Here is a 19338-nt window from a genome sequence, read left to right on the forward strand (position 1 = left end):
GAAAAGTTTACAAACGTTAAATACCAAGCATTGCAACATGGGCAAAATCAAATGAACGCTGTGTGTAAAAAAAAACTGGACTTTACTTTAATTTTGCAACATTTTGTTCAGAAAAGTAGTTCAGAAATAAACTCACTCGAATCGTTCAGTTCAGTTATTTTGTTTTAAAAAGTCCACAATTTGCAAAATGTTGTCAAAAGTAGTTCAGAAATAAATTCGAATCGTTCAACTTAGTTGTATTTGTGTTTTTTTAAAAAAAACACAATTACAGCAAGCACTTAATGCTTAATCACACAGTCAATAGAAAAGTTTCTCAGCTTCCTTTAACGCCTCCAACAATTACTTTACGCAGTTGTGCCAATAAATCAATCAATCAATCAATCCTCGTCTCTGAGACTCTTGAGTGCTGGAAGGAAAGCAAAGTAAGTTAAAGCTTTTTTTTGTTTGTACAAACCAAGAAATGTTCTGCACAACTTCATTCTTGCGAGTCTCTGGGTGAAGAAGCTGCAGCAAACAACAGTGGAGAGAAAGAAGTGAAGATCATTCCTGGAAAGTTACTGCCAAGTGCAAACAACTTATCTGTTGAAGCCAGAGTCCGACCTGACAGCTGCACCAATCGCAGCCAATGTTGCATATGATTAAGATTCAATGCAACACACAGGAGCCAATCGTGAGGCAGAGATGCTGAGCAACACAACACAATTGCCATTCAAGCATCAACACAATACTCCAAAACCTAGGCCCAAACCCCATCATTGCGGGCACATGGTCACTTGTGGTGGGTTGTTGTCATTGTTCTTGTTGCTGTTGTTGTACCATTAGGTTTTGCAGGTTACTCACACGGTAGCTCACTCACCAGAACGTGATGACACCCACCAGATTGACACAGAAAGTCACCTCACTCATATTTCACCCTGTTATTCGACGTCAGAATGATCATGATTTGAAGATCTTCACGCTTTTCTCATAATCCGTCCTGTAAAAATGTTATCGACCACAAACATTTTTTTGGGGGGGTGGGGAGGGAGGACAAAACAGGTCAGACCAACGCTGCTTTATTATTTGTGTGTGTGTGTGTGTATGTGGCATATGTCCTGTTAAAGAGATGCTGGCTTGCCTTCATTTAAATAAGATGGAATTGTACTCTTCTACAACAGATGGCTCAGGAGATAATGATGGCTGAGCACAGGAGATTGAATGCCCCTGACTCTGTTGCTATGGCAGAAGCTAAATGTGTAATGGATGCAGTGCTTATTAAATTTGCTAGCTCTGTGCTTTCTGCTTCCTGAATGAATGAATGAGCTGAGTGAAAGAGCTAGGGCCAGCTCATTTCTCTGGATAGTTTTTTTTCTTCCCTTTTTTTAAAAAAAATCTCATAAGGTCAGGCACTTTTCATACTACTGTTCTCTAAACCTAAGGGGCATTAAGCTAGTAACTTTCCCAAACCCTCAAGGCCTTTTATTTTCTTATCCCAGCCTTGCTGCACACATACTTACTGTATGTAGCCTTTGACAAGAGTAGCAGAGCAGCCCTGCAAGAAAGCAGAAGTGCCCAAAAGGCATCCTAGCTGTATTTGCATGCATTCGAGGCATGGCAGGGACACACATCAAGCCCCCAACAGGCTGTGTAAACATGAGCCCTGGCAAAGAGTAAATACAGACAGCACTCAGCAAACACAGCCCAATTACAATGACAAAAGCCTGCCACACTTCTGGGAGGAGCCCTTCTCCCAGACCACAGGCCATTGAGTGAGCGGCATATTTAATAGGCTTTATGCAGAACTCTGAGCTGCCATTACCAGCTGTTACTATAGAATATCAAAATGATCCAGACTGTGGATTTCAGGTCAACCAGTGAAAGGGAGCAATTAATACAAAACAAACAAAATGAGCACAATTTGCTGATTGTGTGCCCAAAAAAAAATGTACTGGAAAATCAAGTTGCTGAGATGGGGAGCGGGGGAGAGGGGGAGTTAATATTGAAATCATCACTTTACAAAACAACCCACAAAGCACAAAAGCTTGAAAAGTTAGCACACTTCTTTGTTGGGAGGGGAGGGAAACTGTCACTTACTGTATGACTGTGGCACATTGACTTAAATAAGCTTCAACGATACTTTAGTCACTTTGTAGACTTCAAAAGCCAAACATTTTACCCAACAATTATTGAGGCAAATTTACTGTGATATATGGTTTCTGCTAGATTCCCATCCTCCCCTTCCTACTCAGTGTAAGCTTCTCAAAAGAAATAACAATAATATATAATAATCCATGCATTTGATGTAGGGCCTTATCACATCATTGATATGTCTCAAAGTGCTTCAAGGAATATACTATAAAGTGAATTGACTATATTTTTGTGGGTGAATAGTTTATTTGACAAAATTTTTTTGAACAAAGCTCCACTTTAATTTTCAAAACATAAAGGCAAACAATTACTCAAAAAAAACTTCTAAAGGCAGTAAATGCAACTTATTTTCCAGGAAAATTGCCCACCAGATTTTGAAAAGAGTTCAACTTTGTTCGCATCTCTAATGAAAGAATGAAATTGCTGCTGCGTTAGTTGTAGCGACACATAATCTGCTTGATAGTCTTGCAGCTAAGCTCTATAAATCAGCTTAGCAGATGTCCCAAAGTAATGTGGCACACTTCAGAGGGGGCGAAAATAAATTGCATTCTTTTAAATTTCAGTCATGGAAAGAAAGTGAATTAGGCTATCAAACAGTGTGCCAATGACAATTATCCTAACAACATCTCCTACCTCCTTCTAAACCCCCCCCGCCCCCACCCAAAAAAAAACCCCAAAAGCAATCAACACAGACCAAAACATAATGCCTCGCCATGTGTTCATCTTGGGTTTAGGATTATCAACTACAGGCAAGGGGAGCCCCAGGGAAAATAATAGTCCATATGAATGGTCATTGTCCAGCCACCTGGGCGCCCTGAGTCAGCAATCTCATGTACTACAGGGGATTTGGGTGGTCACACACACAGCCCTTTCCTTTAGTTGAGACAGAGATTTGGGCATCTGTATGCAAATCACATTCTGCCCTGGCGTTGGGTGTGAAAGTACTGTACTTTGTACAGAGGTGCTATGGCGAGCTAGTATTTCAGCAGTTTTCGCTGTAATTTTTTTTATTCGCTACTGTATTTCACACGCCTGATCACGGTTCAAGCTTTCTTTGTTGAGGGGTGGGGGGAAAAACTTTCAATCTACTTTCATCGAGCGAGACTGACTGTTTTTTCCTTCCACCAGAGCTTTCATTTCACAATTGTATTTTTATACATGCTTTTCTCTTTTTATGTGAAAAAAAATAAACTGTTTCTTTTTCAGACCTGTAATTTATTCAAAGTCTTAAATGCACCCAACACAGACTTTTTATCCATTTTAGCAGAAGGCACTCAAAATACAACATGAATTATTCATCAGAACTGTACTGAAGCCAGCTCTCTCTCTCTCTTTCTCTCTAAAGTGCTGTGTTCTAATGCACTTTCAGCCATAGAGATATAATTTTTTTCCCTTTAATGGTATTTCATACCCTTAAGACCATAACTAACAATTACTGTAATCACAGAAGTACCTTAAAAACATGAAAGTTAATCTTTGAACAAGCAAGCTATTTTAACTATAATTAGTGAAGATACTGAACTAATACTTGAGTGGATTGCACCTTTTACACTGCAGTTTACAAAAACATATTTCTTAATATTTCAAACTAAATACCATTTTCTTTTGCTGCAAAGCAAAGTCATTTGGTTCAACAATGTTCATAGATACCTGGCTTTTTAAGATTTGCCCAACACATTGATCGGTTTCAGAAATGAGTATCATTGTAACGTGACTACCCTCTGTCCCACTTGGCACAACCTTTAACATTAGGGGTATTCCTTAATGGGTCATTTGAGTTCTGACGAAAGGTCATTGACCTGAAACATTAACTCACTTCCCTCTCTCCGTAGATGCTGCCTGACCTACTGAGCATTCCCAGCTACTTCTGGTTTTATTTCAGATTTCCAGCATCTGCAGTATTTTACCTTACAGTTCAGTGATTTCATTTGCCAAAGATACATAATGTACAGCACTGGAGTAATGTATGCACACATACCACAACTAGCCGTGCTGATAACACGTTACACCGACGTTGAAAAGGGAGGATAAAAAAAACATTATATCTGCAGGAAAAAGAATTTAACTTTTTTTTATTAGCCTCCACATATCATAGTCTCTGTCTGTTCAAGGCTGAAAGCAAACAATTCGTTGTTCTGGCTTACCCTGAAATGCATGACCTGCTTTGTAACCAGACTCAAATTGTAATGTCTTGTTGAGGTGTGAAGATTACTCCATACATCCCTTAATGCAACATGGTTAAATGTGTCTAGTATAGATCTTTTCCTGCCAGCCAGCAGTAATTTAGAATAGTCTAACCAACGTATCCTTTGTTGGAAGATAGATTTACCTACTTTCATTTCCATAAGACTAGAAGCAGTTGAGTAGATGCTCTGACAGCTTTTATTTTGCCACAATAAGATCAAATTCATTGATATTGAGAAACATTCTCCAACTGGAACAGCATTATATGTTGCAGTCGCACTAATGGGATTGTGTTTCAAACTTCATTTAACGGAGTACAAAGATATTACACATTGTAGGATGCTGGCCAGTGACACAGTAACACTCTGCTATCTTTCAGCAAATCTCTTCCATTTACTGGTATTAACCTTTCGAACCAAACTTATAAAAATGAATGGTTATGATTGCTTACAGAAGTAGCTCTAAAGCATTGACCTTCTACATTTCCCGTAGGCAGCTAGAACTCTTGTTGGGGCAAGAGCTCTAACCATGCACACTTTTCTTTCTTCATTTTCCTGCACCTGAAGCCAAAACAATTCTAGGACTGTTTTTCCAATAAGAATAATCTTAGCATTTGATATAGCACTTTTCACGTTGGGAGGTTGCCTCAAAGCACTTTGCAGGATGTGTTGATGTTTTGTGTTCTTTTCTCTCCCATGTAGTGATGTAATTTTGTTTGGGCACAAACAAGATTTTACATAACCACCCTCAACATTCTGCATATCATGAGGTTACTTTAGTTGGGTATAATGTACAAGATTTCACCAGCCTCCTTGATGCCAGTGATTGTCATTTTAATGAATGTTTCTATTACAATATTCTTTCAGAGCAGGATGAAATACTGAAAACAATAGCTGGGTCACTCAGTTCTCCAACCTAATGGTGTGCTGTGGTAATTCTTATCTGTTCAACATCAACATCAGCAACTTGCATTTACATGGTATAGTGCCTCTCATATGGAATAAATGTTTCAATGGAGACACTCAATGGATCATCCAAAACATTTCAAGGGACCATTTTGATGTTATTAAAGAGTTAGTCATCGGAACAATCTGATTTTATATGCATTGTGAATTTATTAGGATATGCAAATTCTGTACGTAATAATAGAGGAGAGCCAATCATTAAAGAAGGGGCCAGTTTCTCCTACTCCCAAATAATCCTGATATCCAATATAAATGGATCGTTTGTTCAGTTCCTCTTCCAAATAAACTGCACCAACCACCTCAATCGCAAAGTCAGGCTTCCATCCCGACACTCAATCTAAACACTAACAAGATAAAGAGAAGTACATCTACTAGTGTTATCGTTTGAAAGGAACTGTTATTTATCTTGAACTCTAAAAACAATACCTCTTTGTGATGAGGATAAAACCTCCCAGCACTTTTCTGATGTTTTAATCCCAGGGATTACTGCTGTGTTTTGTAGAGTAGTGGCATGATCAAATTGCCAAAAACATTTTGCAATTGATTTTGACTCTAAGGAGGGGAAAAAAATATTAAACTACAGATTATAATGTTACTAGATTAATAACAACAAGTTGAAGGGTAAAATGTCTGTCCTACTGTGAGTTAAAAATAAAGGCTAAAATATGCAACTTCTATGAATTCAAATGCTTTCTACTTTACAGCTGGATATAAATCCTCTTATATAAATATTTAATCATCAACGCAAGATATGTTCCATTCTTAAAAAGACCTCTAGCCTTTGATGAAATGTTATTTGTTTTTACAGGAAAAAAAGGGATTTTGTTTCTGGATTGAATTTACTCTTAAACCATGAATGCTTCACAGACGTCCTAGGAACTTTCTTTCACTTTCTCCTGTACTGCAGCGCTCACAGCCTATCACCTCATAGTATCAGGAGCAAGTGGGCTTGTGAAACACCTGTTGTGCAAAACTTTGCCTGGGGAACACTTCATTTATAGCCCACACAATGACATCTTAACTTACACAAAGAGGGTTTGCAAAACTTAGATACAAAACAAATAATTCTGTCTGCAAGACATTTAGGACAGCACCTGCTGGCTAGTGCTATTGTTTACAATTCAATTAATGGACTTTCTGTTTTCCGAGCATCTTACTAGGTGTGGCCATTTAACCTCTAGGTCCTAGGATCTTCATTGAAAGCGATGCTTGTATCATATACTTCTTATCGTTTTAAAGGTTAAGCTGCTTATCTCTTCTCCAGCCTCTTCCGCCCCCCAACCCCCACCCAACGCCGCCCACAATCCCAAATAGCTCTTCCAAATCAGTTGTAATGTAATTTTAGATCACAACAACAAATTACATTTGTATAGCACCTTCCACGTCGGGAGGACTGCTCAAAGCGTTTCACAGGCTATACTGCTAAGTGTAGCAACTGTGTATTTTGAAGGCAAATCAGGTTAGAAAGACTTTGTTTTACTAATTTTACAAAGTGAAAATTTTAGACATCTTAATTGGGAAGCCAGTTTTCAGTAAGATGCACCCCTCACCTCCATCCACAACCTTTCACAGATTTAGTCTTGGACTTTTGCGAAGTTATAGCATTCAGATGTCTCTACAGCTGTTTTGGGAAGCTGGAATACTCCTGAATGTAGGTATGTTTCAATAACCGGTGTGTCAATAACCGATAGGAATATAGGAACAGGACAAGGCCATTCAGCCCCTCCAGCCTGTTCTGCCATTCTATAAGATCATGGCTGATCTGCACCTCAATTCCAATTACTCGCCCTTGCTCCGTACCCCTTGATACCCTGACCTGACAAATATCTACCAACCTCAGTCTTAAAAATTTTAATGGATCCGGCCATAATCCACAGCCTTTTGGGAGAGGGAGTTCCAAATTTTGATACTTTCTCATTGACGCAAACTAAAACCATTTAGGAGCAGCAGAATCTCTCACCACGATATTGTCAGTGTTTCCTTCGGGAGGAGGAGAGAAAAAAAGGCCCTCAATAAACAGGATTTTTTGGGGGTTCTTCAGGAAAAGTTATGTCAGCTCTCTGTTACAAGTGCAGAATTTTAAAAACATTAACTCAGACACTTTTTGTGCCCGATTTACATAATCATTTGTGTTTTTTCTTTTTAAAAAAAGCCACAGTGCACAGTGCAAGTACACATTTAAGTTGTGTACTGTTCGGTCCAGTAGAATGCATCCTAGACATTCCGGTATTAAACTCCACATCCCATTAAAAGCAAGGCAGGTTTACTATCAAATTCCCATTTGAGGCAGTTTTTCTTTTGCTGGAGGCCAGCGTCATGAGTGTGCGTGGACATTCAGGTGAAAAGCAAAGCAGACACGAAAACTTTTCCTGTTAGTTGTTTTCTTTTATTGGGGCAGTGGGGTGGGTGGGGGGGCCGAGTGGAAGATGATTCTTCTCTGAAATGCTCCCCAGAATTTCAGCTGTTGAGCTCGAGCTACTGACAGACCGGCCGAAACTCACGAAGAATTAGGAGGTGTGCAGATAATAAAACTTTTCAGTGATGAATGAGGACATCAGTTTGTAAACCTTTGACCTTGGAGTGTGCAGCCTGCTGCCTGTTTTGTGTTCAGCTGGAGCTGCATCTATAATAAAGCAGCTGTTTGGATCAGTGCCTGCTGCTGTGAAAGCCAACAGAGCAGTGTGTAATTTATTTACTCTTCACAATGGTCTATTTGAACAGACTCATAAAAAGGAAATGGAACAGCAACAGAACCCAGTAGTGTCTTTAACAGGTTTCATAAAAATCAATGAATATTAGAGTAAAGTGTGAATAAACTAAGCTTTATGAACACATTCTGACACCGCCGAATATTATTCGAGAAACAACATTAACGTGAGAGAATTTTTTTTTTCAACAGCCGAAAGATTGGTCACAACATCGCACACAACCGAGCAGCAGACAAATGTTTAACAAGCGCAAATAGTCACTGTGCCGTGATTTAAACGCATTTAATATCTATTTTGGAGCACTTTGAAAGAAGGAATTCAAAATATAGGAGTGTTTCATAATAAGAGCCGGTCGTTTTCTTTTGAAAGTTAAGAGAACTTGTTTTTTATGGATGTCGTTTTTCCAAAAAATTATCGTCGCGTCACCTCGATGAAGGAGCGAATTAAAATTATTCTGAGACCGAGAATCACCAACTGCATTTCCGATTGTTACCAGAATGTAACTTATTGATACTGCATCAATCAGAAATTAGAGTGTGTGTACTGAAGAACTACAATATAATAAACAATATAAACCTTTTCATTTAAGTTCTGATACAAGGAGTCAACGACAAGTAGGCATTTATCAGCTACAATTCTAAACGCACGGAAATAAATGTCTAATAATTTTCCAGTCCCTGAGGTCATGGTAAATAATATTTAATCCGAGGTGACAAGTACAATTATTGTGTATCACACTGTACAAGTGCACTCATTCAAATTCCATGAGGCCTTTAATAGCCAGAGCTTAAGAACAAATAAAATACAAGATTGTGAAAGACGAAGGACCATAACAACAACAACAAAATTACATTTGTATATAGCCTTTCACATCGGGAGGATGTCCTGAGGCACAACAACAACAAAGGAAGATTTTTTACAAACTTGTTGGAATTGTGTCTTAGAACAATTGTTAAACTTCATTAGCCAACAGTTTCTTGAACGAATCACAACTTTGAATCAATTATTGGAGGAAAGTTCTTTTGAATTAAGGTCTGCAAGTCTGAAACATCCCAGATAATTAGCAGCATTGATACAATAACTGTGGCATCCAAAGTGTTGTCTTATATTCAATGTCTTATATTCAAATTCAACGTTGTGAGCTACAATCAGAGCTCTTTCTTTGACAATGTATAGAACAAGGCAAGTGTGCAAAATACTTTAAAAAACACCAATGTCAACCCACTAACACCATGCCAGCATGTTATCACTTCGTATCAAAACATAGTAACAAACAGCGACAAACTAAGATAAAATAAGTTGCAAACATGCAAAGTATATTTTTGAATGGTTTCTATTTATATGAATAGGATGGATTGCATCTGGTTTGTGCACAATAACCCTTAATTAAACCACCATCCTTGAATGAGATTAAAAAGTTACCTCTGGCTACAATTTTGTTTTTTTTTAATTAGCTGACAGCTTCTCATCCACATTCAACCAAGGATGGTGAGGAAATCCATTGACAATCCCTCCTCCAAATGTGCTTGAACTTTTATGTCTACATAAATATATTGCTGTGTTATTTGGTGAACTAATGACAATGGGAAAAAATGCAGAAACAGTCTGGATGCAACGCGTTAAGAGACTAAAATGTTGTAATCACACACTGTAGGTTAAATCTCTGAAATTAAAATGTGCATCTCTTATAACTCTTTCAGTCTCCCAGTGCTTATGCAAGTTTTACTGTAATAAAATCCTGCATAGGTCTTTCTGACAAGTCAATGTCACTTAAACAGGACTTAGACACCACTTTGGGGTTTGATTCAATGCAGAACCCACATTCAATCGACTCCAATACCAAAGCATTAATGTTTTTTGTATTCCACCCACCCTTAAACAGTGATTGATAGAGAGAGTGCAATGTTCTCTTGTTAAGTGTTCAGATAACTGATTTGCCTTAATTGTTCATACTACCGATTAGTTATCAGGATACTTGACTCACTAATAATGATGCACCCAAACAACTAATGGACTGCAAAAGTATTCACTTGAAACAAAATCACTGTATATTATTGTACACTTACCAACAGGGTTTGATAGAAATGAACAGGCAAACATGTTGGGTGTTTATTTTAGGAAAAAAATAACACTTAACAGAGATAAACGTTTAACACATGCGAGTGGAATAGACTGTACTTCATTTTCACACTGAATAGCACGGCTTGCTCGGGTCCTTTTGAAAGCGCTAAACATATTAAAATCCCTCCCCCACCCCCCAAGTTCCCAGTGTCCCCCAAACAGCCGTGAATTTGAGTGATCAATTGTATTGTGTGGGGTGGGGGGGGGATGAATTATGGTTCATTCCTAAAATTCTTAAAATTGTTAATTGTTCAGTCCTTAATGTTTGTTTACAATGCGGCTCAAAACCCACTGTCCCTGAGAGAGTCGCGCTGCCTATTTTAAACACAGTTGTCTTTCTCCAAACTTCCCGTCCTGTCGGCTTATTCCACACAATCTAGCTGTTTGTCCACTTTCTTTCATGCTCTCTGAACTTCTTTTTGTTTGTACCAAAATGCTGACCTGCAAGTTTCCCCATTGTGTATCCTCTATTTAAATACACAACGGATTAGATTTTTTTTCCCATTTTCCCAACAAAAAAAGTACCAGGGCATCGCGTACAATAAAAATACAGCGCAGTTCTAGATTTGGTTTCGACGTATTATAATGTCGCTAAATAAAGTTTTCACTGGGAGTTTGCTGGTGTTAACCCACTGTCATGAATAGGAAGAAGGCAAGGGTCAGGGATAAAGATCAAGAGAGAGCAGTTCGTGGCCACTAAACCATTACATGCCTCTCAGTCTTATTTAATTAAAGGAGTTACACCCTGTCAACAGGAAGAGCAAGATTATCTCTGCCCCATATGGGAGAAGCACCGAGACCTCTGGGTTGCTATACATGCTTTTAAGGCAAAATTGAGGGGAAATCAATTGAGTTCCACCTGACAGAATCAGCATAATAGTAAGGCTTATCATTCCTTTTCATTGGCCTGGCCTCTGCTGTGTGGCAAGAGAAGCTGATTGAGTAACTCTGTGGCCCAAATTCAGACAGAATTCACTTTTCTACTGCACATTAAGCACTGTTATTGATGGAAAAAACCTTTAACTCTTCACAAAATTAGCAACGTGGGAGTACAATCAGTTGGTGGTATTCTGCGCTACTAAATTGAAATTGAGGTCCACTGTGTCAGATTATACGATGCGATTTGGGTGATTGGAGAGGGCGGGGTGGGGGGGGTGGGTTTGAGGGGGGAATTTTTCCTTCTGTTTCACACCGGGTTTAATTCTCCTTCCAATTGTCCAGTCCATCCATTGCTCAGTGTCAAGCCCTCGGAAGCCAAACTGTATGAGAACTAATTGCATCGCTCTACTGCGGAAGTAAAGAGTATCTTGGAGAACTGACTTGTCACATTATGGATCTGATAAATAAGCTAAATAATACTGCATTCATGAAACCGTGCAATTCCCTCTACATAAGATGGTGAATATCAAATGAAAATGGAAGCCACAGGGAAGATTCCAGGGGCTCAAGAAAAGCAGGTGGAAGAAAATCCACCTGGTCTAGATTTACTCTATTTTAGGCAAGATTTTACAGCAACTGTAATTGGGCATATTCTTCACCTACAGCCTTAAGTTTGAAGTCACTTTTCAGTACTTTTAAATAAAATATTCAACAATGTGCATCCTGAAAATGTTACAATTTTGTAAAATGATATGAACAAAAATTAGCACTTTGAATGCTAATTATCCACTGTCCAATATGCATTCACATCGAACAATTCCCTTAAAAAGAGAAAAAGGACAAAGGCGCCTTTGCTCGATCCACTTTACAGTATATTCTGTGAAGCGCTTTGAGAAGTCTCAGCGATGTGATAAGGCGCTGTATCAAATGCAAGGATTATTTTTATTAGCAAGTTACCCTGCCTCACACACTTGTTCTGGCTGTTTGTTTCGAGGCACTACGGAACTTGTCCGTACGCCTTAGCCATGAAGCCGTTGAAATTAATCATGACATTCAATTGAAACTACAGGCTTGATATTTTTAGAGCAGTGCATTTTTATATTAGCGTCCACCACGCAAATACATTGGATGTTATTTGTTCTGGTAGACTGACGCAGAATTATTCCATATACATCTGGACATATACTCAGATGTTACCAACACCCTTTCTTTCCTGGGTTGCCGGCTACGGCATATGAATAGTTCCACGGTGTCTCCTTTATTGACGTGCTGGACCCAAGAACTTTTTAAAAAGAAACAAACGCTGATTTAAATCCACTAAACCAATCCATTTGGCTTTGATAAGTTTTAAAAAAAACTGGTTGAAATTTTAAAGTGATGATCTGACAAGCGCTAAGGATGTGTAAATTTGAGTAAGAAGCGAAAGTCAACACAGATTACTTCAGTAAGAGCACAGCTGCCAGCTGTGATAGTGACACAAGGCCTTACTGTTCTTGAAATCTCCACTTCCTGCGAAAAAAAAATGCCAGTTCTTCCAGCTCATTAATTATTTAGCTGGTTTTATGCATGGCTATTTATTTAGTGTATAATTTGAACAAGCCAACAGCTGAAAATGTGCCAAATTTCACCTTGTCTTGGGCTCAGAGTCTGGGTAATCATTTTCCATTTTTCACACTGAATTTATACACAGCAGTATTGTATTTCAGTGCACAAAGCAAAGTAAATGCATTTGCACCATGACCTTCATTTCTTTGAAGTGATGTGAGGGTTCTACTAATGCATTTTTAAAGCAGTGCTTGCAACTCCCGCTCAGTAAATAAATATGGAATGAGATTTAAAATGAGACAATGAATTTTAGTTCCTACCTTATTCTACGTGAGGCTGGGCGCACGGAAGAGATGGAATACTGTATTTCCTCCGTTCCGTTCAGACAATTTGAAGTCGAGAATCTTCTCTCGATTTTCCCCCCAAACCACGTGAAAGAACCGTTGGCTCAGACTTTTGCTTTGGTGGCAAGAAGCCATCAATTTACACGGTTAATCTGTTGAAAGTTGGAGGGCTGAGAGATTTACTACAACACTTGTAAAGTTTGCCCATTGGGGATAGAGATTTTCAGGAAATATACCTAACTCACTGAAGGTGTGATCCAATTTTTAAAAATATAAATGTCTCAGTTACTTGCACGATGATGGATATCAACTCACTGCAGTTCACAGTGATGATATTACAATGCCGACAACAACAACAACAACAACTTGCACTTATCTACTGCCCTTCATGTAGAGGAATGTATTAGAATCGTAGAATATTACAGCACAGAAGGAGGCCATTCGGCCCATTGTGCCTATGCCGGCTCTTTTGGAAGAGCTGCCCAATTAGTCCCACTCCCCCGCTCTTTCCCCATATCTTGGAAAGCTTGAAGTGAAGGACATCAAAGCAAGAGGAAGAAGGGAGGTCATGGACACAGTTGAACAGGGAGGTCTTCCGGCGGCTTTTAAAGACACTATATTTTAACAATGTATTAGGATGCTCAGTTATCAGTGTTCGAGTACTACATCAGTTTATACTGTTATGTCACACATTTTTCACTGTAACTCAGTAATTTCCAATGTTTGAGTTACTCTCTCCCTCGCTTGAGGAAGAAATGATCTTTCAAATGAAACTTTCAAATGATGTCCTCTGCTCTTTCTTTGCCAGGGCTCCTAAGGCACGTATCAACTGTAAGCAAACTGCCACAGCCACTTCAGAAAACGGATCTAATATTCAGTCAGGTATTAAATGCGAGAGTGCTGTTCATATCCTCGTGCTAAAAAAGCAGCAGCAATAATTGCGCCTGAGGTTCTGGGAATCTTTCACTTCTTAAAAAAAGTGAATCCAAATGATTGTTTTATCATTAATTCTGAAGCCGGTGTCTTAAACAATTACACAAATCAGGGAACAAATTACCTGACTTACCCAGGTCCTTTATAGCTCTGCGCTGTATCTGTCAAATCTAAATGGTTTCCCCCACGGGTTTGATGCACACATCAATTCATTAATATCTAATAAGGTCTCCAGCAGCTTGCTTTGTGATCCTTTTATGTTACATATTTTCAAATTCTGATTGATTAATATCAGGGTTCTTAGGGGGTTTTAAGGAAAACTTCTGAAGGAATTGTTAACATTTATTGGAGGCCAAACCTTTTTTTTTACTGAGGTGAAAGTGGTTTTATGCTCGCTTCATCACTCCCAGATGAAAACAGCTTCTCCCAAACTGCTATGGAGTAGTCTCTTCCCAGTTCCACATCACGCAAGCTGCCCTCACTACTACCGGTTTCTGTGCTGTGCCTCTAATTTAATATTCTTTTTGCTCTTCTAAGCTGAGGAAAGCTTTAATTACCATCCGGCACAAGTTTAATTGATGAAGTGGGAGATCAATTAATCCATCGTTTTTCTGTGTTGCACTTTGATTTGTTTTTAATTTGAGAAACAAGTTCATCAGAACACAAGTGCATTTGCTTGCAGAATTATAGAATGTAATAAGTACTGTATAGGGTGAACAGTCTGACACAACTGGGAACATTTGTGAATGTACAAGCTCTTTCGCAACTGGCACTCCTCCTATTCCCCCCCCCCCCCCCCCCCCCCCCCCACCTACATCCCTCTATTTCCCTGACGTATGCTTTCAGTTTTCGTTTGTAGCATTCACCGCAGTGAAATAAGTAAAATCATGGAAATTGACTTGTGGAGTAAAAGAAAGATTTCCTTTCCTCTGCAATAAATACCCCACAAATTTGTAGAGATGGCAAGGACAATATACAATCACTTTATTTCACAGTAAATCCTGCAAAGCGCTACGAGACTTCCTTCCGACTTGATAAGGCGCCATATCAAATGCGAGGATTAATTAATTAATGGTCGTTTTATAAAAAAAAATTGGCTTGCTTGGGTTTTTGTCATGGGGAAACTATCTTCTGCATTTGCCAGTCTCCACAATCGATGCCTTACATGCTTGGGAATGCTCAGCTCCATCTCAGAGTCTGGATCTTTGGCACTTATGAAACCAGCACACTGACTGTCAATCACTGGGGAGCAACGCAGACACTAACCAGATGGTAGTGACTTGACAAAAGGTCAGCGAGGAATATAAAGTGAGCTTCATCATAAAAGTTGAATCAGATGGTCTTCGGGGAGTTGGATGTTTTACTTCTTGAAATAAAACCATGCAAAGTAGCAATGAGTAGATGAGAGGTGTTTGCTCAGACAGAGTGAAGGTATAGTGGAGGGTAAGTTAACTCAGGTCACTCTTGTATATCTGACATCAGTAGAGAGAGACCTGGCAACAGGTGCCCCTGGCAATCAACAACAACAACAACTTGCATTTCATTTACATAGCGCCCTTCACGCAGGGTAGTGTCCCAGACCGCTTAAATCCTCTTAAGTAGGACAAAGCCCATATTAATGACAGTCCATACAAGGCAAGGGGGCACGGGGAAAACAAGCCTGAAAATGAGAAGAGATGAATAGTCAACTATTACAGTTAAGATAGGGAATAGCAAAGGCTCCACAATAGACCTGAGCAAACAGAGAACCATCCTGTACATTTACAGTCTGGTAACTGTGAGGGATCACGAAGAAAGAAGCCATCATCCAGAGACTGGAGTTTGCTATTTACTGAACATAAGTATTTACACAGGATCCTAAAGCACTTCCACTGTGGAAGGAAGTAAATGCCAGCCCCAAGCCCTGGATCAGTTTGTAATACCAGGACCTACAACAATAGCTTTGATATAGCTTCAAGACAGCTCCAAATCACAGACTGAATTACTTTGACTGCTGCTTTATAGCCCAATGTGCAGTTAATCTGCAACAGCGAAGAGATGACAAATTAATTAATTACTTTTCTGGGTGAGTTTAGATTAGAGAGAAATATGAGCCCCATTTTTCTTTCGAATAGCACTGTGGGATTTTTTTCCATTTACCTGAACAGACTGACTACATCTCGGGTTAACATCTCCTGCAAAGGCCAGAACCTCCGAGAATGCAACGATAATCCGCTGGAGTGTTAGCCTAGAAAAGGAGCTCAAGTCTTAGCGTGGACGTGAAACTACTCTCCATTGAACCACAGGTGAGAGTGTTACCAACTGAGCCTGACTGACTCTGAGCTTTTTGGAATTACTTGTAGAAGCCAGGTAACAACAACGGGAACTATTAATATAACTGCCTTCATTCACGTTGGGTAAAATCTCGGAAAGCTTTATAGAAATGAACAAAGTGGAGTGGAAACCCACCGATCACTTTGTATTTAGACCTTGAACATACTTAAGAATATTAGCAGGGTTTCTGCAGGTTGCAGCTATGGACAGGCCAGTAGCTTTATTCTTCTCTACAATACTTTGCTTTTCTACTGCAAGTCTTTCTGTACGCTTCCTCTTTGTGTACCAGTGTCTGATTTCTTTGCCGAAAAGGTTAGCTCCCTGCAACAATTCTTAGACCCAACCAAGACAGACATTGAATTGACAAGCCTTAATAAATTCTTGCGGCATTCAAGACAGACATTGAATTGACAAGCCTTAATAAATTCTTGCGGCATTCAATCTGCAAACTCAACAGTCCGCTCTCTAACAACAGGGCTGTTCAACACAATCTTTTGTGATAGAATAGTGTACAGTAAGTATCTTCTGCAATCAAAAGTTACATAAAGTCTTCGTGACTGAGATTAACAATTCTCATTGTTAGTGTCTTAAAGAACAACAACAGGAGCAAGCAGATAATACAATGGATAATATTTCATTAAAGGGGAATAGCACAGCCACCCTTGGAGAGAATGTAGCTGCTGTCATAGGCTGTCAATCATAGTGTCACTGCCCAGGAAGAGTGTCATGTGCTGTCAGTCTAACTTCAGAGAAATTTCACTAACTACAATTTACAGCATGAAGAGCAGTTAATGAAACTGCTTCCTCTCTCTGGTTGTAATTGCTTTGGCTGCTGAGGACCAGAGAGCGGAGAATGTTTGCACAGTTCAAGCTGATGTAAAAGGGTGTCGTGTGGGAACACTTCAAGTATCATTGTGGCACACTGATCATAACGCAGCTCTCTGTTTCTGCTTTACATCAGGAACAACCATCTACCCCTGAAGCCCTCGCACTTCTGATCTCAGATGTGAAATGTTGTACTTTATTACAACAACGACCAACAAGAACTTGCATCATCACAGCACCTTTCACGCTGGGTAGAGTCCCAGAGCGCTTGACAATGGGGGAGCGCGACCCTGAGCCGGGGGGAGGGGAAGGTGACCATATGCACGGTCGAAGAGGAAGATCTTCAGGTGCGATCTGAAGATGGGTAAGGAAGGGTCAACAATAATAATAATAATAATAATCGTTGCATTTGACACGGCGCCTTATCAGAGGCGTCTTCTAGACGTCTCAAAGTGCTTCACAGAATACGCTGTAAAGTGAATTGACTGTATATTTGTGGGCAAAACGCGGCAGCCAATTGCACACAGCAGCGTCCCACAAACAAGCGTGGATTGAAGTAATCCATTTTTTTATTACTATTGTTTTTTCTTGAGGGATTGTTATCAGGTGTGTGGAGTAAGGAAACTTGCCCAAGGTTTCGCTCTGCCGGGAATCGAACTCAGGTCTCTCGCTTGCGAGGCGAGTGCTCTAACTACTGAGCTACAGGACTCCATGGGAAGGAACAGTGACAGCACATATTATCATAAGTGATTGCTGCAAATCGTCATCTCAAGAGCAAATTGAATGCAGTTTCCTTTTCAAATGACAAGGTGAAGTCACTTCAGAGCCGTTTGTAAAAGTGAATTAGAAGCGTTAGGAATGATCCAAGAATTTTAGGAATTTCTTTCGGTCTCAACTTTAAGTTGATGGCTATTAATGAATCACCATTAAACAATGAAAATCTTTTGGTGATGATATTTTAAGTCAGGATATTAAGGCTGCGTGTTCCAGAAATGTACTTACTATTGGAGACTGTACGAGGCAGTGTGGCTCTGAAAACAACAGTAGCACTCACATAGTGAGGTTTAGATATCCGAAATATCAATGCATGGCATTACTTAGGCAATTGATCCTACTTACACTTTGTCCACAGAACACGGTTAAAAAACACTTTACAGTCTATCCTGTGAAGCGCTTTGAGATGTTTCAACCCCGTGATAAGGCGCTATATCAAATGCAAGGATTATTATTATTATTTAATTGCTTATAGAATTATGGCTTGATAATCAGTGAATGGAGTTACGAGATCCGCAATGTTTTAATGCGTAAAATGTTCTTACCTTTTTAGCTATCTGCTGAAGGAAGTTTTAAAATCCTGCACTAGAAGTTTGCCGCGTGCATGTACAAGGCCATTGAACTGAATGCGGATCTGTGTTGAAATACATTCACTAATCTATTGGGTCAGTGTTATTCCCACTCTCATTGATCCATTGCCAGATTCACTGGTTTCAGTCTAAGGGACCACTGTTAATTTTGAGCCCTGTTAAAGCACTAGCTTTTACATAGCAAGTAGACATTGAATTTAACAAACAACACAAATACAATCCTCTAATTATATCCCAGGACCTATGAAAGTGCCACTGAGACAGGACCTTAAAGTTTGACAAGTTTCATTTTCCCAATACAACCAAACACTTTATGGTCCTAGCACATTTGCATTTGTGGCCTTGAATTATATTTTTACAAATCTTAGTTTCTTGAATAAAACAAGTGGGCTCTCAAATAATTCATTTCCAACCAATTACTTTGAAGGTTGTTTAAAATCAGCCTTTGAAGACCGAGCTGCAATGTAACTTACAAATATTAACAGGGGAAATTGAGTACATCTAAAATAATTTGCTTGCATTAAATCTCTGTTTTCCCAATTTAAATGTATTTGCATTTTCTGCTGGATTCCTTTTCATGAGTGGCCAATTTTTTTACAGTGTAAAAATAGTGCAAAATACAATGACTTCTTACAGCACGTTATTACATTAATTTTGTTATTACATCATGTATCAGCCTGGATCAGTGGGTAGCACTCTATGGTCATTCACTTCATGACTGTTTGTGGGACATTTCATTGCTGTGCGCTAATTGGCTGCTGCGTTTGCCTACGAATACACTGTCACTCTACTTCACAATAAATCCTGTGAGGCGCTTTGGGGGTGGGGTGGGGGTGGGGTGGGGTTTGGTGGGGGGGAGGGAATGGGGGGGATGAGGAAGGGGTGAGCAATGATCAGTATGTCATAGCGCCCACTCCGTCACCGTGCCCCCAGGATCTTCAGGGCCTCAGCTGAAAATTGGCTTTTGTCAATTGGTCATTGAGCCATTTAATTTCTGCAAACCACCACTATAGTAGGACCTCAGGTATAT

This window comes from Callorhinchus milii, unplaced genomic scaffold (assembly GCF_018977255.1).
Source record: "Callorhinchus milii isolate IMCB2004 unplaced genomic scaffold, IMCB_Cmil_1.0 Scaffold18, whole genome shotgun sequence".
In the NCBI taxonomy this organism is placed as follows: domain Eukaryota; kingdom Metazoa; phylum Chordata; class Chondrichthyes; order Chimaeriformes; family Callorhinchidae; genus Callorhinchus; species Callorhinchus milii.